Below are 7,182 nucleotides of genomic sequence, written 5' to 3' on the forward strand. Positions count from 1 at the left end.
CATTATCAGCAAACATGACCAACAAAAAATCCCACTGGGAGTTCGGTCACTTCGACCTATCACACACTTTTAGTGTTATACTACTTTTATAAAGCCCTATCCCGCCCGGATTTCTTTTTCTCTTTTATGGGGTCCTCTGTGATTTTATTCCCATCCGGAAGGACCATGTATGTGTTTCTCTCAGACGTGCTGAAAATTACAGGCTAAATTACCTAGCTACTCTTTTTCGCTAAACTCCGTGGTCCTCTGATAATTTTAAGTCATATCCAGATGGGATTAGTTTCTCAGGGGGCGCCTGTGAAAAATATTTCACACTTCTACTCAGTGATAAAACTCTTGCATCCGGACTGCAATTAAAAAAAAAAAAAAAACCCGGAGGACCAGTGATGTAGCTGATCAAAATAAATAAATTTAGCTGTTTTTAATTTTTTTCAGTTTATCCAAACTACCTAAATGCCAAATGTAGGTTGAAAATATTAATATAATTGCATTAAAATAAGTTTAACCATGCTAAACTACTACTAACATGCTTACTAATTATTTTAAAATATCCTTTCCAAACATGTCAATATCAGAACTTTTTTAATTGACCATGGTGTTCCCTGAATTCCTGCTGTTCATTGCAGTCAGTAAAAATAATAACACACAATATTGAGAATGTTTTGTTCTAAAATCAGAACCTAAGCATATCACTATGTGTATCAGTACCAGAGAAATATAAAGCGTTACCCTGTGCTACCCCAGACTGAATCAGTGTTGGCCTACTAACAGGGCCTACAAAAAGTGTATGGTTCGATCAGCTACCCAGAAACATGAAGCCTCGGGCTGCTCTATTTGCTTTTAGCAGGACTGTCAGAAGAGGTCATCTACGCCTGCAAGCACTGGCTGCTTTATTTCTGGTGCCAAGTTTGGTTAGTTCAATACCATTTATAACCTAAAGCACTGTTGTTTGGTCTAAGTGAATAACCAGATCGATGGGAACCCTGTTATTCATCAGCTGTTGTTAATTATCCAAAGTCTATTGGAAAATTGATTGGACTTTTTTGCGCATTCCTCTCTAGGTTCATGACGAAATTGTGTTCTGTAGATAAGAGGAGGATAGTACTACTATGTCGAAAGCTAGGCCTTGATGCTAATCATGTTTCTCTCTGTCCAAAAAATTCTCGGTTTGCCCCTTGAAACAACCCCATCTCAATTCTAGTGTAAACAATTGCTTCTGCTTAAGCATGCCAGCTATTTGCTCTGAAAAACATGTCGTTTTTGGACGTGGTTCAGAAGTTGGTCCCCTGAGGGAGGCCGGGTTACATTTTTAGCCCTGCGTTTGACTTCTCCACAGTCCATCTTTCCCTCCGTCATCTCTCTTCCTGCCCTTCCTTTCTCATAAGTTCAAAGGACCCACCCATGTGTCTGTGTCAGCCCCTGTGGATGTTGATTCAATCGCATCTATTCTGTAAGCCTAGAACCAGTAAGTTTAGCTAACCTAAAAATGGCCAGGCAACCCAGTGCCTTTTTGAAAAATATAGATTCAATTTTGTAAAACAAATGGAAAGGTTTAAAGCTGAATGTACCTGAAATACTGAACAATATATTTAAAAACAATTTTGCAACTTGAATACATTGAGTTAACCTGTACAGTTCAAGACCAGCTCTTGCAGGTAGCTAGTGCTATGTGTTGTTAGTTACTGTAATTGGCAGTAGTAATTCTCACATTGGAGTGCTGTATTTACAGCAGTGTTCTGTATTTGATTAAAGCAGTACTTTTAAAAAATCCCTGTAAAGTTATGTCAGTTTGTTTAAGTGTGCCATTAAAAGTACAGTCAAACCCAAACTTCCAAATATGGGCATAACAGACAACAAAATGACAGCATGACTTCAGTGGTCTATAGAAACCACTCTGTTCACCAGCCAAAATATACCAAAAAGTTGACGTGTGCATCTTAAAATTTATTTTAAAGTTAAGTTGGCTCAACCAGCCTAAGTGATCCCAAATTTTTGTAGTATTTAAGTTACCGTATGTGATCTTAATGATTTCATTAAGAAGGGCTGTTTACAGAGCAGTGTCCCCTCATCTTATTCACCTTTTGAGGTTGTCTGTTGTAAACTGGCTATTATATTGTATGCCTACTGTTCAGTATTCATTGCACACACTTATTCTCACATGTAGCATTTCTCTCTCGGTTTCTTCTGTGGTCCCTCTGCACACAAACCGCTGGTATTCAAGCCCTCTGCTGTGAATCCTGTGTCGAGTGAGGAGCCAAAAGGGAACCAATCCAACACTGAATTTTTAGCTTATCATGGAAATGTTTATTAAGCCCAAGCTTGATGGATGTCCTGGGGCTGACTATCCACAGTGCTTCGTAATGAAGACTGGGACAACAAACAGAGAGCGCTGAAGTTTATAACACCACAAATCGCATCAGGAAGGCTTTTAAAAAAAAAGAAAGCCGTTTAAACACACTCTGACTTATTTTCACTCATGCCTCAGCTGTGAAAACGACCTTGGAGAAAACATTGAGATTTTGAATTATATCCCCCTCCAACTTACGTTCCCACAGTCAGTTCTTATTATTGTTAAAGTGGTGCATCTTTCAAAGGACCCATATTCTGCATTTGTACTGTATTTTTTGTGCCTTTACATTACATATTTGTATGGTTTAAAAATACATATTTACATATTTGTTATATAACCTGTACAAATACAGGTTACATATTTGTATGGTTTAATGTACCAAAACAATTGTAATTCATTTTTATATAACCAGGTTCCAACCTTGTTAGAAATAAACCAGTTTTCTTACTATACTTTTAAGGTCTTCTGACGTTATATAATCCTATTATATATCATGCCTTTATTGAACATTCAAAATGCAGTTTTAGCATAAGAGTTCAAACTGAAACCTTAGTAATGTTCATACTTAACCTCACATTTTTTTCAATTGTGTAATTTTTTTGAATATAGCCAAAGTTTTTCTCCCACCCATAGCCAACTTCATTTGCAGTGACATCACTATAGCTTCAACATGAATAAGAATCTAAGCATCAAGGTGTATTCACAGTGATGTGCTCATGAGCTGTGTTTACACCTTAGCTTTAACATACATTATATGGATAAACGTATTGGGACACATACTCATTCATTGTTTTTTTTCTGAAATTAAGGGTATTAAAAAAGAGTTTGTCCTGCTTTTGTTGGCGTAACTGTCTCAATTGTCCAGGGAAGGCGCATTGCAGTGAATTCGTTCCAGAAAATACAGTTTCACTGCTCTACGGTACAATGCTGAATTGGTTTATTTATACACCTCTAGCCCACGTCTGGCATTAGGAATAGTGCAAGTACATGGTGTTCTTTTTTATCTGATCCAAAGAGGTTTGTTATATTATATGGTTAATATTTCTTCACTACAGGAACTAGACAAGCTCTGTGTAAATGAGTAAGTAAGTAAAATTTATTTGTAAAGCCCATTTAAAAACAAAGTGCTGTACAATTACAATCCAAGAGAAAAAAGTACAACCCAAAACATCAAGCAGATAAAAAAAGCACAATGATAAAAATACGTTTTCAGCCTTGTTTTGAAAACTGAAACAGAGAGGGCGGACCTAATGTCCAGTGGTAAGCTATTCTAAAGTCGCTGTGCTGCGACTGCAAAAGCTTGATTACCCCTGAGCTTTAGCCGAGACCGAGAAACAGCCAGGACCCTGTAGCAAACAGGGAGCAAGTAGAGGGAGGCTAAAACTGGCATGATATGGTCTCGCTTCCTTGAGCAGTCTAGCACCTTTGTGTGTGTGCACTTGCAAAATTGGTTAAAGCAACCTTGCAAGTCTCTGAACGTATTCATTAGAAAGGATGTCCACTAGGGTGACCATATTTTCATTTGGGTAAACCAGGACACCTGGTAGCGGGGAGGTGTGGAGGGTTGTGTGTGTGCTACTATTATGAGACTGCACCGGAAGGGGAGGGACGGAGGGCTCCACGCTGACAGTCACGCGGTCTACTGCTCTCTGGTCCAATGAAGGTATTTTAAAAAACAGGATTTCCTCACTTTCTGAAAAAAAAAACCTGGGACGCCCGGGACAGGACGTGAAATACGGACATGTCCCGGGAAATACGGACGTTTGGACACCCTAATGTCCACAAATATTTGGACAAATATAAGTGTGAACTTGGAAGCAAAATGTTAACAGTGTGTACATTGAACATCAAACAGGTAAATTCACTTTCAATACTATGGGCTCTTTAAGCTTCGGAGGCGTTATCCTGTAATGCAGGCCTGGTCTTGGGGCAATCAAGGACTCAAGGACTCTGCTGCCTTAAGCTAAGTGTGTTTGTCTGCTTTGTTCTTTGCTTGTTTACTCTCCAGCTGTTGATATGCTTGGCCGTTACAAAACAGGCCCCTCTGTTCTGCTTCTTGATCACTAACTCGGGCGTGTCGCTCCGGCCTATGAGAATGCTGCTCTCTGTTGTTCGTGTGACTGCGGCTGATGTCCATGCCTGGTGATCATGCAGCCAGGCGAGACTGCGTCTCCGTGGTGTTTAGACTACGCCAGCATCCCTTTGTACCGATACGGATCATGCTGCCGTTTCCTGAGCATGATGAGAGAGTAATTACTGTAACAAATAGGGAAACATCAGGGAGAATCAGAGAAGGCCACCGGGGGCTGAACTTCGGTGGAAACTGTGAGACTGTGTTGACTCTCACATGCTTGGGTTTTTATGTCTCTTTGCCCTTTGCTTGGCCATGTGATCAACATTCAGCGCCTGGCTTGAAGCAAACTGCTGGGCTAAAATTACTAGATAATATCGCCATGAATTTACTCGGTAGTTTGGACAAATTTGTAAAAATACAATTGCATGAGTAGGTTTAAAGGAATCAGTAGGGGGATCAATAGGCCATGTCAGTTGGAATATTTTGCCCTTAGCTTTGCATTCCCCTGTTTTTACCACAACAACCAGTTTAATGATTAATGTATATCTCATTGCTCATTCTTGCTAAGTTAAGACATTGATTACAGTATAGAGAAAGAGAACACTTGGTAGTCATTAAATCGTATCACTTTATATTTTCTGCTATTTTATACAGTTCTGGAAAAAAATAAGAGACCACTTAAAAAATATGAGTTTGTTTGATTTTACTAAATTGGAAACCTCTGGAATATAATCTGGAACATAAGGAAAGTTATGATCACAAGCCATCAAACCGAGCTGATCTGCTTGACTTTTCGCACCAGGAGTGGCATAAAGTTATTCAAAAGCAGTGTGTAAGACTGGTGGAGGAGAATATGCCAAGATACATAAAAAAAACTGTGATTAAAAACCAGGGTTATTCCACCAAATATTGATTTCTGAACTCCCAAACCTTTATGAAAATGAACTTGTTTTCTTTGCACTATTTGAGGTCTGAAAACTCTGCATCCTTTTTATTATTTTTGCCTATTTTTTTTTTTTTTTTTTTGCAAATAAATGCTCCTAATGACTATATTTTTATTTGGAATTTGGGAGAAATGTTGTCTGTAGTTTATAGAATGAAACAACAACGCTAATTTTACTCAAGCATATACCTATAAATAGTACAATTAAAGAAACTTATTCAGAAACAAAAGTGGTCTCTTAATTTTTTTCCAGAGCTGTATATTCTTTGCATGTGTCCCTTTACTACATTGAAACTGGGTTGTAGTGAAGTGAGAAAGTAGTAGCCCACAATGGAAGGAAAAGGGATGAGCTTTACTTAGAGCGCAGACAAGCAGTAGAAAGGAAGAGTGGAGGAGTGGCTGGTGGGAGGGGGGTAATAAAAAGGCATATTTCCAGGAGAAAAAAAAGGATGACTGTTCAGGAAATTACTTTCACACAGGTTATACACCCTGCCAAAATTTAAGCCCCTGAAGAGTCTACACTACCAATGGACTCAATCTTCTCATATGCAGTCAACAAAAGTCAGAGAGAAGGAGAAGTGACAGTCTGCCTGGTGTCGTGATCAGTTATGTTGTCTCTAAAGTACAGTTCCTCTCTGGTTGGACGTCCTCTGTGGCGAGTTCCCCGTAACAGCTGTCATTACAATCGATGTCGCCTTAAGCTCATGGTTACAACATTGTGTGTGCTGCTGTAGAACTACACTCTCAAGACCATTGTTTCATTTGCACTCATTCCAGTTGCAAAAAAGTGCACTCAGAAGTAAGTGTTGAATTGCTATGCTATTCGGAAGGAAAATAAAAGTTACTAATTTATATTTAGACCTATAACCAACTCTTGGTTATACTGTATAATGCAACATGCCAGACATTGTAGATATTCCGTACAATGTAGCTTGATTATTCTCATGTAGTTCCTCCAGATTTTGTGATAGAAGCATTGGAGAGTTAATAGCATGTCCAATAGCATCCAACACATTTTAAGTCAGGAATAGATCTGGGGATGCATTGGCCATGGCATATCATATGTGAGCTCAAGAGATGGCAGCAGTGTGCAGATTAGCATTGTCTTGCTGGAATGACACACAGGAGTGTGTGTTTAGAAAAGGTAGGACCACTGTTTACAAGACCAAATGTGATCTGGAAGGTAATGGAATTGCAACTCATACCAGGACACCAGATTTTCTGGATGTGTAAAGCGTTACAACAAAACGTTCATCTTTGTGCAGACCACTGGTACACTGGTACCACTGGTTTGTTGTCCACAGACACATTCGTTGATTGTCTTCACCTGACATCCACATTCCTTCTGGGTCCAACAGTAAAAATAGTAAAAATCGAGTGCCCCACAATTATATCCTTTTTTCAAAGAAAGCTACTGTGTTTCTTAGGCTTAACACTTTGGGCAGGCCTATATGAGAAGTTTCTTCAGGAGCCTTCACTGTTTCTGAGCTGCGAAATGAGCGATGGTTTCAGGGGTCACGGCTGTGAATTATTAGCTTGCTGAAAATCTTAGCAGACTTGTTTTTACAGAGACTGTTTCCTCATCCACACTTCCCTCTCAGCTCAGTAGTACAGTATGAGTATATGCATTTGAAAAAATGCTCAGGCATATGTGTGTGTGTGTGTGTGTGTGTGTATGTGTGTGTGTGTGGTTGAGTGTGTGTGCTGTGGACAACTGGACATTTTTGTGCGAATGCTGCTTGTTGGGTTTGCGGTTGTTGTTTCCAACTAATGTAATTAGCTGTCAACCACCACTTGAATTTGAGGGACACAAAT

Source organism: Astyanax mexicanus, chromosome 15 (assembly GCF_023375975.1).
Source record: "Astyanax mexicanus isolate ESR-SI-001 chromosome 15, AstMex3_surface, whole genome shotgun sequence".
In the NCBI taxonomy this organism is placed as follows: Eukaryota; Metazoa; Chordata; class Actinopteri; order Characiformes; family Acestrorhamphidae; genus Astyanax; species Astyanax mexicanus.